Source organism: Balaenoptera borealis, assembly GCF_965194805.1.
Source record: "Balaenoptera borealis genome assembly, chromosome: 1".
Taxonomy (NCBI): Eukaryota; Metazoa; Chordata; class Mammalia; order Artiodactyla; family Balaenopteridae; genus Balaenoptera; species Balaenoptera borealis.
The window spans coordinates 182944651-182961239 of NC_138860.1; the positions used below are offsets into that span (position 1 = coordinate 182944651).

A 16589-nucleotide genomic window follows, 5' to 3' on the forward strand; every position below is an offset into this window, starting at 1 on the left:
AGGAGGGCTGTGGTCACAGGGACCTGCGAGTGGAGAGGTGGGGCAGGAAAGCCAGTGCTGAAGGGCGAAGAACACGTAGGATAAGGTCCATAGGAGGGATGAGTGGGGCCTGGGGAGTAAGCAGAGGACCTGGGCTCCAGTCCCAGCTTTGTCGTATACAAACTGTGTGTCCTTGGGCAATTGACTTTGTTTTTCTGTGCCTCAGTTTGCCCCTCTGAAAAATGGGGTGATGATAAAGTGGCTCATTGAGGTTTGGTAAGAATGACATGAGCTCTACCTGCAAAGCACTGACACCTGGATACAGAGACTATTCTATTACATGCAACACTGTTGCAGAAACCACAAGAAAGGAGCAGAGGTGTCATTTTCTAGAACAGCTGAGGAGGAATGCAGCTAGAAGAGACCTGCCAGGTGGAGGTGGCAGCAGCTGGGTGGATGTAGGGAGTGATGTCCCCGCATCCTGTAGGGTCTCCGAGCATCCCAAGCTTCCTAAGAGCTGGGCTGTGCTCTCTGACCCAGTGCCTTGACAGCTTGTTACGGACGACGCGGGCCTTCGAGTTAACGTGAATCAAAAGGCAGTTCCTGCTTTTGCCAAAGACTCGAACGTTCCCTGTTTAGGCCTGGCGCAGCGGTGAGGGCTGGGGGAAAGCCGTGGGAGAGAAGCGTGTGCTCTGGGCGCACCTCCGAGGGCACAGAGAGGGGACAAAGCAAAAGGATCAGCGTGCTCACAGCCAAACTGCCACAGCCTGTCTCAATACCCAGGCAGCACAGTGTGCACCTCAATAGCCGCTAAGAGCTTGAAAAAGGATCTTAAAAAAACCCTCATGGTTCATGGAGCCAAACCAATGAATTCACTGCCGCAGAAGGTCATGCAGCTGACGTACAGAACCAGATATAAAAAGGCTGCAAGGACGAAAATGCCAGAGAGGCTTGCCCCGATATAAGAGGAGGCAGCCCTGAGGCCTGGTGAGCCGGTAAGGGCACGAGGACGATGATGATGATGATGATGGCAGTTCTACAACAGCCCCGGCCACCACTCCCGGGACAGCGCCCACGTGCTGGGGACCGAGGCAGGTGCCTTCTTTTCTTAACCCTCAGAACATCCTTAGGAGCAGGCAGGTGAAGGTCAGGATGCAAGCCCAGCTCCCTCGACTCTGAATCTTGTGTGATTTCCTTCCTCCCGCTCAGAGCTGCTCACACAACAGCTCTGCCATCTACCTTGGGCTGTGTGTGCCCGACCCACCGAATTCTCCATTCCTTCAACTCAGGCTAAAGCTCTGCAAAAGGCTCTCACTGCTTTTCTTAAACACAGCTGCCAGGACCAGAGTCCATCTATTTTTATTGAGTGTCTGCAGAGAAAGCTCATGTAAGTCACAACCCAAGTTTCCCTCTCTCCTCCCCTCCCCTGCTCATCCCCTTCCCCTTCCCCCCTCCCTTCAACCTCCTTCTCATCTTCTCAGAGTCACTAACAGGATCTAATCAACCCTCCCCTTGCCCTGCACCCCTTCAGGAATCGGCATCTAAAATGCTGCTTCTGACTCACAGACATAGAAAATAAATAAACCCATGGTTACCAAAGGGGAAAGGGGGTGGGGGAAGGATAAATTAGGAGTTTGGGATCAGCAGGTAGAAACTACCGTATATAAAATAGATAAACAACAGGGCCCTACTGTATAGCACAGGGAATTATATTTAATATCCTGCAATATAGCGGTCCCCGACCTTTTTGGCATCAGGGACCAGTTTCGTGGAAGACAATTTTTCCACGGATGGGGTGGGGGGATGGGGGGTGGGGGGATGGTTCAGGCAGTAATTCGAGCGATGGGGAATGATGGGGAGTGATGGGGAGCGATGGAGAGCGGCAGATGAAGCTTCGCTCACTCGCCTGCCGCTCACCTCCTGCTGTGTGGCCCGATTCCTAACAGGTTCCCAACCCCCGGGTTGGGAACCCCTGCTGTAATAAACCATAATGGAAAAGAATATGAAAAAGAATATCTATCTATCTATCTATCATCTCTCTATCCTTCTATCTTTCTATAACTGAACCACTTTGCTGTTCACCAGAAACTAACAGAACATTGCAAATCAACTATACTCCAATAATAAAATGTTGCTTCTCCTTTCACCCACCCACTGGCCTCATTTTGTCCCCTCTTAGGTCTTATCTTCCTGGGCTTCTTGGAGCTCTAAGAATGATTCTCACCCTCCAGCCCCCAACCCAAGTGACCTTCCCATACATGCTATTATCTGTCCCCTGCCGCCAAACTTCATGAACTATTCCTTCTCTATTGCTTAGTTTCTCCACATGGCACAACTGGCATGTTGGAGGGACAATTCTTCGTTGTGTGGGACTGTCCTCTGCATTTCAGGACCCTGGTCACTACCTTCTCAAAGCCCATAGTTGCCCCAGGCTGGTGACAACCAAAGCCCCCTCCCTCCTTATTTCTAAATCCTTCCTATTGGCGGAGGGGGCCGTGGATACCCGCCCTGGTTGACAAGCTCTGCATCTACCCTCTTTAATCTCCATCTTGTCCAAGGCTGTGCAGGAGGTACCACTGGGGTATCTTCACAACCACCAGATAACTTCCTCCTTCTGAAAACGGCCCCCTTCTCTCCCAGAGGTGGCCCCGCAGCCGTGTTTGTGGGACCTCACCGTGGTTCTCTAGGGTTGTCACCTGACTTAAGCTGGCTGCAGCAGACTCTTCTAGGAATTCAGGATTGGGAGTCAGAACCTGCCCGCGTGCGTCTGAGGTGATGTGGGCTTGAGAGGTGTGGGGCCGTGTGCAGAGGTGCCACTCTGCCGAGGCGGGAGAGTGAAGATGGTGTGCAGAGCAGCAAAGCGTCCCACCCTGCTTTCCAGCGGAATCCCCATTTTGTTTGGGAAGCTCGCTGTCTCCATAGGCTGATCCCATTCATCCCACCGGCCACTGACTCAGAGATGAACGTGTGGTCCACTTAAGGCCAGTGAGGCCTGGGGGAGGGCTGGGGGGCCAGCTCCTGGGAGGCCAACACAAAGGAGATGCCCGGGAAAGAACGGTCCCCTTCTCGGGTTAGAGTCGCCCTGTCCTCGTGAGGCAGCCACGTTGAGACCGTGAGAAGATGGAGCTAATGAGCCAGTGACGAAGTCAGCTACTGAGGTTGGCCGGGTGGAGAGATGGGAAAAGCCAGAGGCCTGACAGCACCGCACAGCCTCGGAACGAACCCCCCAGGGCCTCCCTCCTCCTCGACTTCTTGTTAGGTGGGGAAATGCATTTTTCTTACTGCGTGGGCTGGTTCAGAGTTCTCTGTTCCGTGCAAAGACATCAGAACCAATGCACGGGGACAAGAGGACCCGGGGCCCTGGAGGGAGCGACGGCTCCCCACCCTGCCTGGGGCCTGAATGCCCACTTTCTTTTTGGATTCTGTGAAATTCCAGTGTCTTCCCAACAAATCCTCCTCTTTGTTTAAGAATCCAGAGGCAGTTTCTCTTGCTGGACCTCAAAGAGTCTTGACGAAGACACACTGTCTCCTCTTCCTCTGAGAACTCTTGCCTCTCTGATTTCACATCCTTACAATGTTTCAAGCCCACGTCTCCAGGCTGACAGCTCCTAAATGATAGCTCAGTTCTAATCTCTTTCCTGACTCCAGTCCTGTGCTTCTGTTTGTCTCATGGAATTTTCTGTCTGAACATTCCACAGCACCTCCACCTCCAAGGGTCACAGGTGAAGCTGCTCGCCACGTCACCTGAGTGGGATGAAAGCTCTGTTTTCCTGGGCTGGGCCGTCAGGACCAAGAGTGGAAGGACTAGAGAAGGGCAGAGCAAGCGTCTGTCGCTGCTCTCTGCAGAACCTGAGAGCTCTGCGAGAAGATCATTACTTAAACAAACAAACAAGAGGCCAGTTTGCTTTAGTGGCTGCAAACTGTTTGAACAAACTAAACCGCAGGCAGGGAGATGGTCAATATTTCATGATGGAAGAGGCAGCACGGTCCAGGGAAAAACAATCATTTGCCTGAAGTCAAGAGCCCCATACTGAGGACTGGACTCTGCCACTTGGAGTGACACCGTTCCCCGCCCCAGGCCTCAATATGCCCAGCTGTGAAAGGAGATTTCAACTGCGTGACCGTATTCGTTTTCTAGGGCTGTCATAACAAAGTGCCAGACCGGGTGGCTTAAACAACAAAAAATTTATTTTCTCATAATTCTGGAGGCTCAAAGTCCAAGATGAAGGTGTCAGCAGGGTTCGTTTCCTCTGAGGCCTCTCTTCTTGGCTTGTAGACAGCCGTCTTCTCCCTGTGTCTTCACATGGTCTTCCCTCTGTGCGTGTCTGTGTCCTAACTGCTTCTTCTTCTTTTTTTTTTCTTACATCTTTATTGGAGTATAATTGCTGTACAATGGTGTGTTAGTTTCTGCTTTATAACAAAGTGAATCAGTTATACATATACATATGTTCCCATATCTCTTCCCTCTTGCATCTCCCTCCCTCCCACCCTCCCTATCCCACCCCTCTAGGTGGTCACAAAGCACCGAGCTGATCTCCCTGTGCTATGCAGCTGCTTCCCACTAGGTATCTATTTTACATTTGGTAGTGTATATATGTCCATGTCACTCTCTCACTTCGTCCCAGCTTACCCTTCCCCCTCCCCGTGTCCTCAAGTCCATTGTGTACGTCTGCGCTAACTGCCTCGTCTTAAAAGGACACCAGCTGTACTGGATCAGGGCCCACCTTAATGACCTCATTTTACCTTAATTATCCCTTTAAAGGCCCTATCTCCAAAGATAGCACATTCAGAGGTACTGGAGGCTAGAATCTGAATATACGAATTTTGGGGGTTAGCACAACTAAGCCCATAACAGTAACTTCTAAGGATCCTTTCAAGCTCGTGAGCCTATCACGATCACTCCCATCCGTTTTTCTTCCACTCTCTATTAATTTGGTCAATGGGGCTTCCATCCTGTAGACATCTAGACTCAGCATCAGAATCATGTTGCATTGTTTTCATTCCTCACCTGCTCCCCTTTCTCCCAAATCTCCATCATGGAATAGACCATGGTCCTACCGCATCTAGAACTCTCCATCCCCAATATCACGATGCCACTGAAGCCCGTATTCATCTTGTGCCCATCTTGCCTTTAGTCTTTTCCCTCTGTCCGTCTCGGTGGGGGCATGTCCCTGCCCTGCCTCAGGCCTTCAGGGCCTCTTCACTGTCCCTCACGGCCCTCCCCAGCCTGAACTGCACGGCTCCTCCACGGGAACCTTCTATTCCATTCAAACCAAACTATCACCATTCCCCAGACCCACCCTGTACCTTCTCACCTCCATCCTCTGCTCAAGCTCTGAGTGCCTCCCTTACCGGGACCCCAATCATCCTTTTGAAATTCTATCCTCCAAGGTTCAATTCAAAGACCACAGAGTCCAGTTGGCCAGGCGTTGCCAACTTACTGCGGGTGAGAGTGGGAAACCCAACTTGATAATCTGTGTGGTTCATTCTATACGCTCCAGCTTAATTCAGACAGCTGTGCCGCCCAGGACCTGGGTTTGCAGCTGGGAGAACAAACCCAACTGTGCTAATGAGGACCAGTGACACACATGCCATTCGCCATGGATGCTTCCGGGCTCTCGGGGTACCCAGACGATGTGGCACTTGGCATTGGCAGATGGCTCCCAAGAGCTGAGTAACCCTCAAAAGCGCTGAACCCCAAGAGGAAACAGGTGTAGAGGGCTGAGTAGATTATGCAGTGTTATTCCAACTGTGGTTCTTGGTCCAGCAGCACCAGCATCCTGTATGAACTTGTGAGAATGCAAATTCATAGACCCCACCCCCTCCTCCTGGATCTGAGTCTCTGGGGATGGAGCCCAGGAGACTGTGTTTTCACAAGTTCTTCAGGTGATTCCTGCACACGTTAAAGCTGGAAAATCCTTGAAATAGGAAATGAGGTTAGAGGAGGCAGGGAGGTGGGGGTGGACCATGTGAGGCTTCAGAAGCCATGGAAAGGGGTTTGGGATCAACGTACATGTAACAGGAAGTGCTGGGGTGTGTGTCAGCTGGGGTTCTGTAGAGTAACGGAGAGATTTGTTCATTTCTTTTAAGGAATTGGTTCACGCAAGTCAAATTTGTAGGGCAGGCTGGAAACTCAGGCAAGATTTCTATGTTACAGTCTTGAGGCGGAATTCCTTCCTTCTTTGGGAAACCTCAGTTTTTGTTCTTGAGGCCTTCAACTGGTTGGATAAGGCCCACCTGCATTCTAGAGGGTAATCTGCTTTACTTATAGCCAACCGATTACAGATGTTAATTTCATCGACACAACACCTTCACAGCAGCAGCTAGACTGGCATTTGACAAAACAGCTGGGAACCAGAGCGTAACCAAACTGACACATAAAATTTAACCACTAGAGACTGTTAGCTCTAGCTCTTCCTGAGGCCTGAGGATTTGGCTTTTTCTGGGCCCCTTATAGTGAACTCCCCATGACTTGAGGTAAATGGAATGAGTCCATTATCCTGCAACCACAGGAGCCCGTCACTAGGTGCTTGTAAGAGTTTTGTCTGCAGATAGAGGTCCACTCTCTGAGGGCAGAGGACACAAGTCTACTCTTCTTGGGTCTCCTTTGTGCTGGATTATCTTCAATTCGTCTCTCACCCTTTCTCAGAGCTCTGGGAGGCTGCCCTGTAAGGAATGCATCAGTGAGCATCTGATCTCTGGCCTCCAGTTGGCTTTGGCCAATGGGGGACACCAGGAGGAGCCTAGAGGGTGGGAGAAGAGGGGAGGGGTCCCTCACTGCTGTTGGGGGTTAGCTGCATGTCTTGAACTCAAGGCTGCAGCTCCTACTGGCCTGCCCCCTACCCGTACAGGTACACTTTCCACATTCTGTTAACATCTCCCTACCCTTTGCCTCTGGAGCTGGTGTCAACTCCCTGCTGTGGCGCCCCTGGGGCACTGCACTGTCCCTGTGGGTTTCTCTAAATTCAACCGCGATGAAGAGTGGCCCCCGCTTGCCACAGCTGGAGAAAGCCCTCGCACAGAAACGAAGACCCAACACAGCCAAAAATAAAATAAATAAATAAATTCAAGCTGAACCCTCCCTTGTAAACTGCTCTTTAATTGAGTTTGTTATGGACTAAATGTGTTTCCCCCAAATTCATATGTTGAAGCCCTAGCTCCCACTGTGATGGTATCTGGAGGTGGGGCCTTTGGGAGGTGATTAGGTCATGAGGATGAAGCCCTCATGATGGGATTAGCATCCTTATAAGAAGTGACACAAGAGAGATGACCTCTCTCTCTACCTGTGAGGACACAGCAAGATCTGCAAACCAAGAAGAAGGTTCTCACCAGACGCTAGCTAAATCAGCTAGCACCTACGTCGTGGGACTTCCCAGCCTGCAAAACTGTAAGAAATAAATGGTTGCTGTTTGAGCCACCCAGTCTAGGAATTTTGTTATGGCTGCTTGAACTAAGACAGAACTCTTCTCAAATCACCCAGTTTGAATGCACCATCTGTTTTTGGCCATCTGACCGATAGACCTTGGCAGCCCACATAGGACTGGCCACCTGGTGATTGAATGATACCTACTGACCAAATCAAAAGCGGGAGAAAGACACAGAATCTTCCAGCAGGCTTAGGAGAAACAAACCCTCCAGCATTTTCAGCTAAGGGGCCAAGTTTTAACTCCACAAACATGCTGCTCAAAAGCTTGGCCAAGCAGTAATTAAGGGCGGGGGTCTGGGAGGGAGGAGAGATGGATGACATTGGGTGTGGAAGGAGTTAAGCTTCCAATGCAGGGACGGCCAGCACAGCCCACTTTGCAATTTTCTGCCAAAATATTTTAAATGAAACAGCTGTGTATGAGCAAAACTGCTGAGAATTGTTCCAGCTCCAAGCATGAATCTGAATCACTCATGTTCGGTATTTGACGGGCTGTGTAATTGCTCTAAACCCTATTATCTTCCCTAGCAGTTGTTGAAGTGTCATTAGGACACTTCAAATGAAAGGCTAAATTCTCCTATATACACAATTTTAATAATTACAGTCTTTGTTTTTTTTCTATTTTGAAATGCAAAGCTCCGTTCAAAAAGGGAGGTGCCAGGATTGTAGGATTGCATCAGAGACTTCTGAAGCCAGCCTAGAATGTTATTATGTATTTTTTTTTAACTTTCTCTGGATTTTCCTGAGCAGTTAATCTTTCATGATTTTTATTTTCTGCCCTATGCAGGAGAGAAGAGAGCAAGGCATGCTGGGTAATGGAACCAGAACAGTCGACAAACATTACCGGGCACCTACTATGTGCCAATCACTGTTCTAGGCCCTGGGGACATAAGGATATGCAAACCTGAGGAGGCCACTGCAATCTTTTCACCACACCAGACTATCTCGTAGTTTATTTATTTCATGTCTCTGCTCTGCTAGAGGGTGAGGGGTTTGTGAAGGCAGAGTTGTGTCTTGGTCATCTTTGTATCCAAAGTAGGCAGCCCAGCTCCACAAGTGTTGGTTGAATGACTGAATGACTGTTTACAGAATGCACACAATGGGCCAGGAGCCTCTCTGGGTACAGGGATGTGGCCATGAACAATCTGGGTGCAGTCTTTGCCTTTGGGGGCACATAGTAGGGGTGCAGAGACAAGATACACACTGAACAAGTACATTATCCTCACGATGGATGCCACCACAGAGAAAGAACTCTGGCCCCATTAGTCACAATCAGCACAGAGGTAACCACTACCACTCAGCCAGGGCAGTTAGGGAAGTGTGGTCATCATGGTGAAGAAGAAGCATCCACTGAGAGGTGGGCCAGCACGGCCTGAAATGCCAGTTTGGCCACTGGATCGCTGTTGGAGCTTTTGGGCAAGTTCTCTCTCTAAACCTCAGTTTCCCATCTAGAAATGAGAATGGTATGATTTAATTCTCAAGGTGATGGTGATAGGCACAATTCTAAGATGGTCCCTTTGACCTCTACCCCCTGGTGTCACATCCGGTACAATCTCCTCCCCTTGAGTGTGGGCAGGACCTGTGACTTGTTTCTAATGAACAGAACATGGTAAAGGTGATAGGATGTCACGCTTATGGTTAGGTTATCTATCATCTATCTATCTATCAATCTATCTATCTATATTTATCTATCTATCTATCTTTATGTCTTAATGTATATGTATATATGTAGGCATCTAATCTTATCTGTCTGTATCTATCTATCATCTATCCATCTATCTCTACCTATCTGTATTTATTTATCTATATCTATATGTGTATATATTGTATCTATCTTTTCTTGATTTTTCTTTTTTTAATTAATTTTTATTGGAGTATAGTTGCTTTACAATGTCGTGTTAGCTTCTACCGCACAGCAAAATGAATCAGCCATACATATACATATAGCCCCTCCATTTAGGACACTACAGTGCATTAAGTAGAGCTCCCTGTGCTATACAGTATGTTCCCGTCAGTTGTCTATTTTATACATAAGTGTCAATAGTGTATATATGTCAATCCCAATCTCCCAATTCCTCCCACCCCACCCCTTTCCCCCTTGGTATCCATACATTTGTTCCCTACATCTGTGTCTCTGTTTCTGCTTGGCAATTTCTTATCTATCATTGATCTATGTCTATCCATCTATTTGTATCTGTACCTATCTGTACACACACACACACACACACACACACACACACCCCCTACCTATCCATCCATTTATGCCTCTGTCTTGCTTGTCCACACTAGAGAGATCCTTGCTGGCTCTGTGGAGTCAGCAGCTGTGCTGAGGAAGCCCACGTGTCAAGGAGCTGCTGGCAGCCTCTAGCACCTGAAGGTGCCTCCACCTGACAGCCAGCCAGATACCAGGGCCTCACGCACACAGCCGCCAGGAAATGAGTCCTGAAAACAGCCTGACGGAGCTTGCAAGCAGATTCTTCCACAGTCGAGCCTCCCGGTGAGAATGCACCTTGGCTGCACCTTGTGAGACCCTGGGCAGAGAACCCAACTGAGCTGTGCCTGGATTCCTGACCCCCAGGAAACATGAAATAATAAACATGTGTTGTTTTAGGTCACTAAGCTTGTGGTAATTTGCTATGCAGCAGTAGATAACTAATAGACGCTTGGTGCATAGTAGGTCCTGAAAGTTGGAGGTGAAGGACAGCAGAGGACAGATCAGTTCAGCCTCCCTGACCTCCTCTTGCACAACACCGCCCCCTCAAGCCCTGAAACCCTAGCTGAGGCGGGCATCCTGAGAGGCTCTGGGACTACAGCAAGGTCAGCCTTGCTAAGGTGCCTGGGTTTGGAATGAGAAGCATCACCCAAGGGCACCTCCTAGAAGAGCAGATGCTCCAAGTAGCGTGCACTCTGGGTTCAGCAGCCTGAAGGCTGGCAGCTCTACCCTGGAGCTGAGAAGAGGCACTGGAGAAATGATGGGATTCCCAATATCTGCTCAGAACACGGGGACAGGGAGGCCAGCAATAACAGACTGCGTGCTTCCTCGTTGCGGCCTGAGGTGGACCGCGCAAAGCTCCGGCCTCGCCACCTGCCTGGAAGACGCCCGTAGTTGCCCAGGTTTGTGGGCACAGAAAGGGAGATGGATGCCTGCTTTGTTCCCAGACTCACCTGATCTGATGTCAGCACCGTTTCTGAAATGGCTCTGATTTCTCTGATATTCAGAAAATGATTCACTCTGTCCCTCCCATGCCACTAAGCCCTGCCCAAGTCTGGAATGATCAATACTGAATTTTCTGAGCCTCCAGATCTCTGTCACAATGGAGGAAATAAGACTCACTTCAGAAGGTTGGTGGAAGATTCTCATTAATGTTATTACCCAGAACTACTCTTAGGTTATCGTACCAGAGGCTGGCCAAGGCTTAAAGATAGCCTCTTATTTAAATCCCTGGACACCCTTGGAAACGGGGGCTCTGGATAACCCATGCTGCAGGTGAGTAAGTCAAGGCTTGGAGAGGCCAAATGACTGCAGTGTCACCACTTGAGATAACACCCAGCACCCAGAGGGGCAAATTCCTGGCTTCGCCCCCACTGACCCCCTTATACACTCTTGTAGCATTTACCTTTATCATGTGACCGCCTTCCCAGTGACCTACAGAGACCCCTATTTTGTGAGCTGGTTGCTACACGGGAAGGGCCTAAGCAGGTAGCAGCCCCATCAGCCCCTGCCCCCTCAGTAGACACTGATGGGGTGAGAGTGTGAGAAGGACACTGAAAGCCCAGGCCCTAATCAGAACAGGCCCCCCAGGTACGTGAAACCCACTCCACCATTCCCACCTCACGCCTCATGTCTTCCATCGCTCCTGCTGGGCTGGAGCCCTCCTGGGGTGTGCTGCAGATGTAACAAGCTCCAGGAGCACCAGGAAGCCTCGGTGTGCCCCATGGGCCTGGGGCCAGGGGCGCTGACAGCTGGACACGTGGTCCCTGCTGGAACAGGAGCAGGTGAGTGCCCTGGTGGCGTCTACAAGGAAGTCTCCGCATGCCTGGGGGGCCAGTCTCCTGCTTGCCTGTGGTCCGAGCACCAGGCAGAGACCTGGCAGCCGGGACCAACAGAAGATGCAGCCTTCGATGTGTCATCATACTCATCATCTTCGGTGACCGTGGGAAGTCATCAACTTCAAATCCAAGGAAACTTTCCTTATCGGGCATCGGGGGGGATGGACTAATGATGATTTCTGCCCAGTAGCAAATGTGCTCCTTGACAGCTGATGATGCTGGCCTTAACCATTTACAGAGATCGATGTGGGGTCCAATCAACCCTGAGTCAGGGTGACGCCCTGCCCCCCAGCTCCTCGTCCAATCAGGCTGGTCCCAGCAGGAGAGAACAACTAGTAACAAAGTGGACCCCACACTAGTTAGGGGACGGAAAGAGAACTCGGCTTCCCTGAGTGCCTCCTATGTGCTGGACAGCACACTCACTGCTTTACCTATGGAATTTCCTTTAACTCCCAACACAAGCCCTGAGTGAGCTACTACTCATACCCACAGTGTTCCATTTGTCCATTGCTATATGACAAACCACCCCAGAACTGACTGATTTAAAATAACAACACTCGTTTGTTTTGCTCACAAGTCTGCAATTGGAGCATGGAGACAACCTGTCTCTGTGCCACATGGCATCAACCGAGGCAGCTCCACTGGGGCTGCAGGATCCACCTCTAAAATGGTTCACTCACAAGGCTGGCAATTTGATGCTAGCTGTCAACTGGGAGCTCAGTTGAGGCTGTCAGCTTTGGGTCTTGGTTTCTCTCCTTGTAGACCTCTCCACGGGGCTGCTTGGGTTGCCTCACAACATGGCAGCTGAGTTCCAGGAAGTCCAGGTGGAAAACACAAGGCTTCGTAGGTGACCTAGCCACATAGGTGATGTCCCAGACCATCACTTCTGCCACATTCTATTGGCCGATCAAGTCATTTAAGGCTAATCCAGATTTGAGGGGAAGGACATTAGATTCCACCTCTCAATGGGGGGAGTAGCAAAGTACGTGCACTTATCTTTAATCCACCATACCCATTTTACAGATGGGGACGCTGAGTTTCAGAAACATTTAACACTTTCCCACAGTGAGCAGCTGGAGAGTAGCAGAGACCCAGGTCTGAACTCAGCTCTGAATAAGCTCTGAACATAAGCTCTTTCTACTCTACCAAGTAGTTCTTCAGACCAGCAAGCTAATACTAATTGTTGGTTGGTTTAGCTAATCGGGTGTATCTTCAGAAATAGGCCCAGAAAGACCATAAAAATAAGACCATGTTTGAATTTCTTAAATCTGTATGAGTCTTCCCAAGCATTAAGTTTCTTTTCTGAGAGCCAAGCTTGGTCAAAGTGTTCACGGGCTAAGACTTCATCAGAACACAAAAACCAGGCTTAAACAATGTGATCTGGACTAGAAAAATAATTCCTGAATTTGTCCACATCTTCCTTCTCTCTGCCAAGTATTCTTGTCCCACCATCCCACCACTGAAGACTAGTTGGAGACATGTGGGTGTACAGAAATTCTGCGTACAGTTGCTCAGGATGTGCACTGTACAAGGAGATCAGCTGAGCAGTAAATGGGTTAAAACTCAGCCTGTGTTCCTCTCTCTAAGCCTTGTGTCTGGTGTGGGACTGAGTCCAGCTGGAGTCAGGGTGCTGTTTTCTAATTTGCTCAAGTTAGCCATGGAGGGGTAACCTGCAAAGCTAACTTCAAAGCAATGCTACCTAAATCATCCTGAGGAGAGGCTGAACATTTCAAGGGAAAGGTGGAGAAGGAGAATGTGACAACTCATGGTCTCCCTTCTAACATCTCAAGCAGTTCTGCTCTGGCTCCAAACTTGTATATTTTGTTCAGATAAACAAAAGTTCCCCAGTTATTGGGACCACCTTCCGTAGAGGTGATCATGCAACCTTGGGCTATTTTTATGCCCTTTAAAGGACTTGCCCTTCTTGGGTTCAAGTTCTGATTCTTCCATTTACTCACTGCATGACCTTGGGCCAAATCTGTAACATCTCAGGACTTGTCACCTCCCCTGTGAAACAGGAATCATAATAATATGAATTATGAATATTATGAAATATGAATTTCATTAAATCTAAGGCACTATCATTTATAACATGCACCATTATTTTATGGATCACTAAGGAAATAAAGCTGCCAACTAAACTGACACGTCTTTGATTCTAAGATTTTTTTCAGAGAAAAAAATGGAAACAAAATGTGTCTTGGAATTGATGGAATTTAGTAAAATAGCTTGCCTCCCTATATAAAAAGAGTGTTGTGAAGGATTAAATTAAATAATGTGCAAAAAAAAAAAGACTTTGTAAACTATAAAGCACTAAAAATATTAATTCTTCTTAGACATAGGAACTTTCAAATGACTTCATCTGAAAGACTAATGTACTATTAGATCCTCCCAAGCTTTATATAATTGTCTTAATGTAAGCAGTTCACTAAGCGGTTCAAAAAGCTGCATTTACAGCATTATGAGTCTGAATTGCTCTTCTCCGTTTATAACATTCCCACCCTCTTATGATTTATTTGTGTAGAATCAACTTGTGAGTTTTCCCTTGAATGGGATTCAAGATTTGGGGCTTGATTTACAGTTAGAATTGACTAACATTTGGAAACAATAAACTGTGTTGTCTAAACACATAAAGACCACAAAAGAAAGCTGAAGTGCTAATTACTGTGAGGGGAGGGGATGGGGAAGCAAACGCGCCACAAAATCCTGTTCAGTGTCAGGGTTTTCCTATAACTGCGGGCGGGTCGGGGGACGGGCAGACTCCCCAGGCCATGTTTCCCATGCTGCTCTGGGGGAGGAAACGGTTGAGAGGTTTGGACTGTGGTCTCCCTCTGGAAAGAAAAAGAAATAGTTTGGAAGCCACCAAAGAGCAGTTGATCCATAATTCTTTCAGTTTGAAAAAAACAAGTTGGGGCCTTGGGCGTCCTATGTCCTCAGTAGGACAAGGTGGCCTTGGCACTCTATCAGGTGTCAGGAAACGAGCTCTGGTTTCTTGGCCCTGTTAGCCTGGCTGGTCAGGGGTGGAACGGACCCGTCCAACCCCAGAAGGCCATGATCTCCTGCTCGGGATGCACCAATCACAGTGCAGGAAACAGCCCGTCCAAGCCAGCCTAGTGTCTTTGGGGAGGTGGCCTGGTGTTCCCAAACCAGCCATGCCTTGGAATCAGACAGACCCAAGTTTACATCCTGCCCTCATCATTTATCAGCAGTTTGTCACTGGACTCTTCTGTGCCTCCGTTTCCTTATTTGTAAGGCATGATGAGCTCATGCAGGGGAAGTGTTCATCCAAGTGTCTGGAACAGAGTGGACACTTATTAAATGATTCCTATGAGGACACCCCTCATGGAACTCTCTGAACTGATTTCAACCAATGTTTGCTGGACCCCCGCCATGTGTAGACGCTGTCAGGTGTTGGAGATGATGTGATGAGGAGGACAGATCTGGTTTCTGCTCCCACAGGATAAGTCCAGGGCTGGGAGCAGATAAACAAACAAACAAATAAGCAAAATAAGATACACTCAGGTGGGCTTCCATGGGCTTCCCTGGTGGCGCAGTGGTTGAGAGTCTGCCTGCCAGTGCAGGGGACACGGGTTCGAGCCCTGGTCTGGGAAGATCCCACGTGCCGTGGAGCAACTAGGCCCGTGAGCCACAATTACTGAGCCTGCGCGTCTGGAGCCCGTGCTCCGCAACAAGAGAGGCCGCGATAGTGAGAGGCCCGCGTACCGCGATGAAGAGTGGCCCCCACTTGCCACAACTAGAGAAAGCCCTCGCACAGAAATGAAGACCCAACACGGCCAAAAATAAATAAATAAATTAAAAAAATAAGCAGTTATTGCTTAAAAAAAAAGATACACTCAGTTGATAAGGGGTATGGAGAAAATAAAGCAAGTTACGAAGCTGGAGAGAGATGGGACGTGGCGGGGGAGGGGCACAGTGGTACCTTAGGAAGGGTGGTCAGGGAAGGCCAGGCTCGCTAAGGCACTTCAGCCCCCAGCCCATGATTCTCCAGCCCGGTGGTTCTCAACTAGGGGCTATTCTACCCTCCAGGCAACATTTGGTGATGTCTAGTGATATTGCTATTATGGAGTGGGGGTGGCCACTGGCATCCAGTGGGTGAAGGCCAGGATTCTACTCAGCATCCTACGGTGCACAGGACAGCACCCTCCATCCCCTGCCCCCCAGACCCATCAAGATTTATCTGGGCCCGAATGTCAACAGTGCTGAGGTTGAGAAATCCTGACCTAGTCCACTACCCTGTGTTATGTTTTTCATGACACTTCACAGAGCTGATGATTCTGGAAATCCCTTAGTGGAAGGGACCTGGCTTAACAAATAGACCCACCATCATCGCGGTCTGTTATGGGTGACATTAGAGAGCCGTTCCCCGGCCCCTGCATCTCCCATGATGGCGGGCATGCAGCAATGTCTACCTGTGCAGAGTGCCCTGTGGAGGTGGCTTCATGTCCTGTGGAGGTGGCTTCATGTCCCACCCCTCCTGGCCTAGGCTATCCCAATAAAGCTTATTCTGCTAACTAGATATTAAAAACAAAAAACCAAAAATCAAACAAAATAGGAATCTGGGGCTGGCTCTAGCCAGTGTTGGGGGAGATGGATTCAGGAATACTTCTAGACCAGTGCCCCTGGAGTCCAATAACAGCCATAGTCCTAGTTCAATAAATGCACTCCCTCGCCCCCCAAGTTCTAGACTCACATACAGTTAAAGGGAAAAAAATCAGAAGCAGGGAGTAATGCTGCCTCTAACAGGCACAGAGGCAGGAGCAGGAAGTGACAGCTGTCAGCCTGACGGTGAAGGAGGAAGGGCAACGTCACATGGAAGGAGAAAGAAGAATTCAGAAAGCACGGCAGTTGGGAGTTGTTTGGACTTTCCGGGCACCTCTGCATTACACAGCATGGAACTGAGACACTAAGGCCAGTTGCACTGTTACTGTCTTCCCACCAATACCCACGCCCCTTATTCCATGCCACCAGAACTGATTTCATTTAGGAGGCAATGTGCTCAGCCCCAAGACGGGCTGAAATCAGTGATGGCCATCCCATCCCCCCCCCGCCTTTTTTTTAAAGATATATATTTTTTGATTTGGACCATTTTTAAAATCTTTATTGAATTTGTTACAAT

The 16589-nt window shown here is 49.0% G+C and overlaps 1 protein-coding gene and 1 long non-coding RNA gene across 3 annotated transcripts in view; one reads left to right on the forward strand and one right to left on the reverse strand.

The window, feature by feature from the left end:
- LOC309623881 (kazrin) overlaps positions 1–16589 on the reverse strand; it is a 460374-nt gene that overhangs the window by 243074 nt on the left and 200711 nt on the right. The gene's annotated exons all lie outside the window — the stretch shown is intronic.
- Positions 819–15875, forward strand: LOC309624490. The gene is made up of 3 exons (XR_014241970.1): positions 819–1074; positions 9696–14974; positions 15311–15875. It is a non-coding gene; the product is annotated as an uncharacterized lncRNA (long non-coding RNA).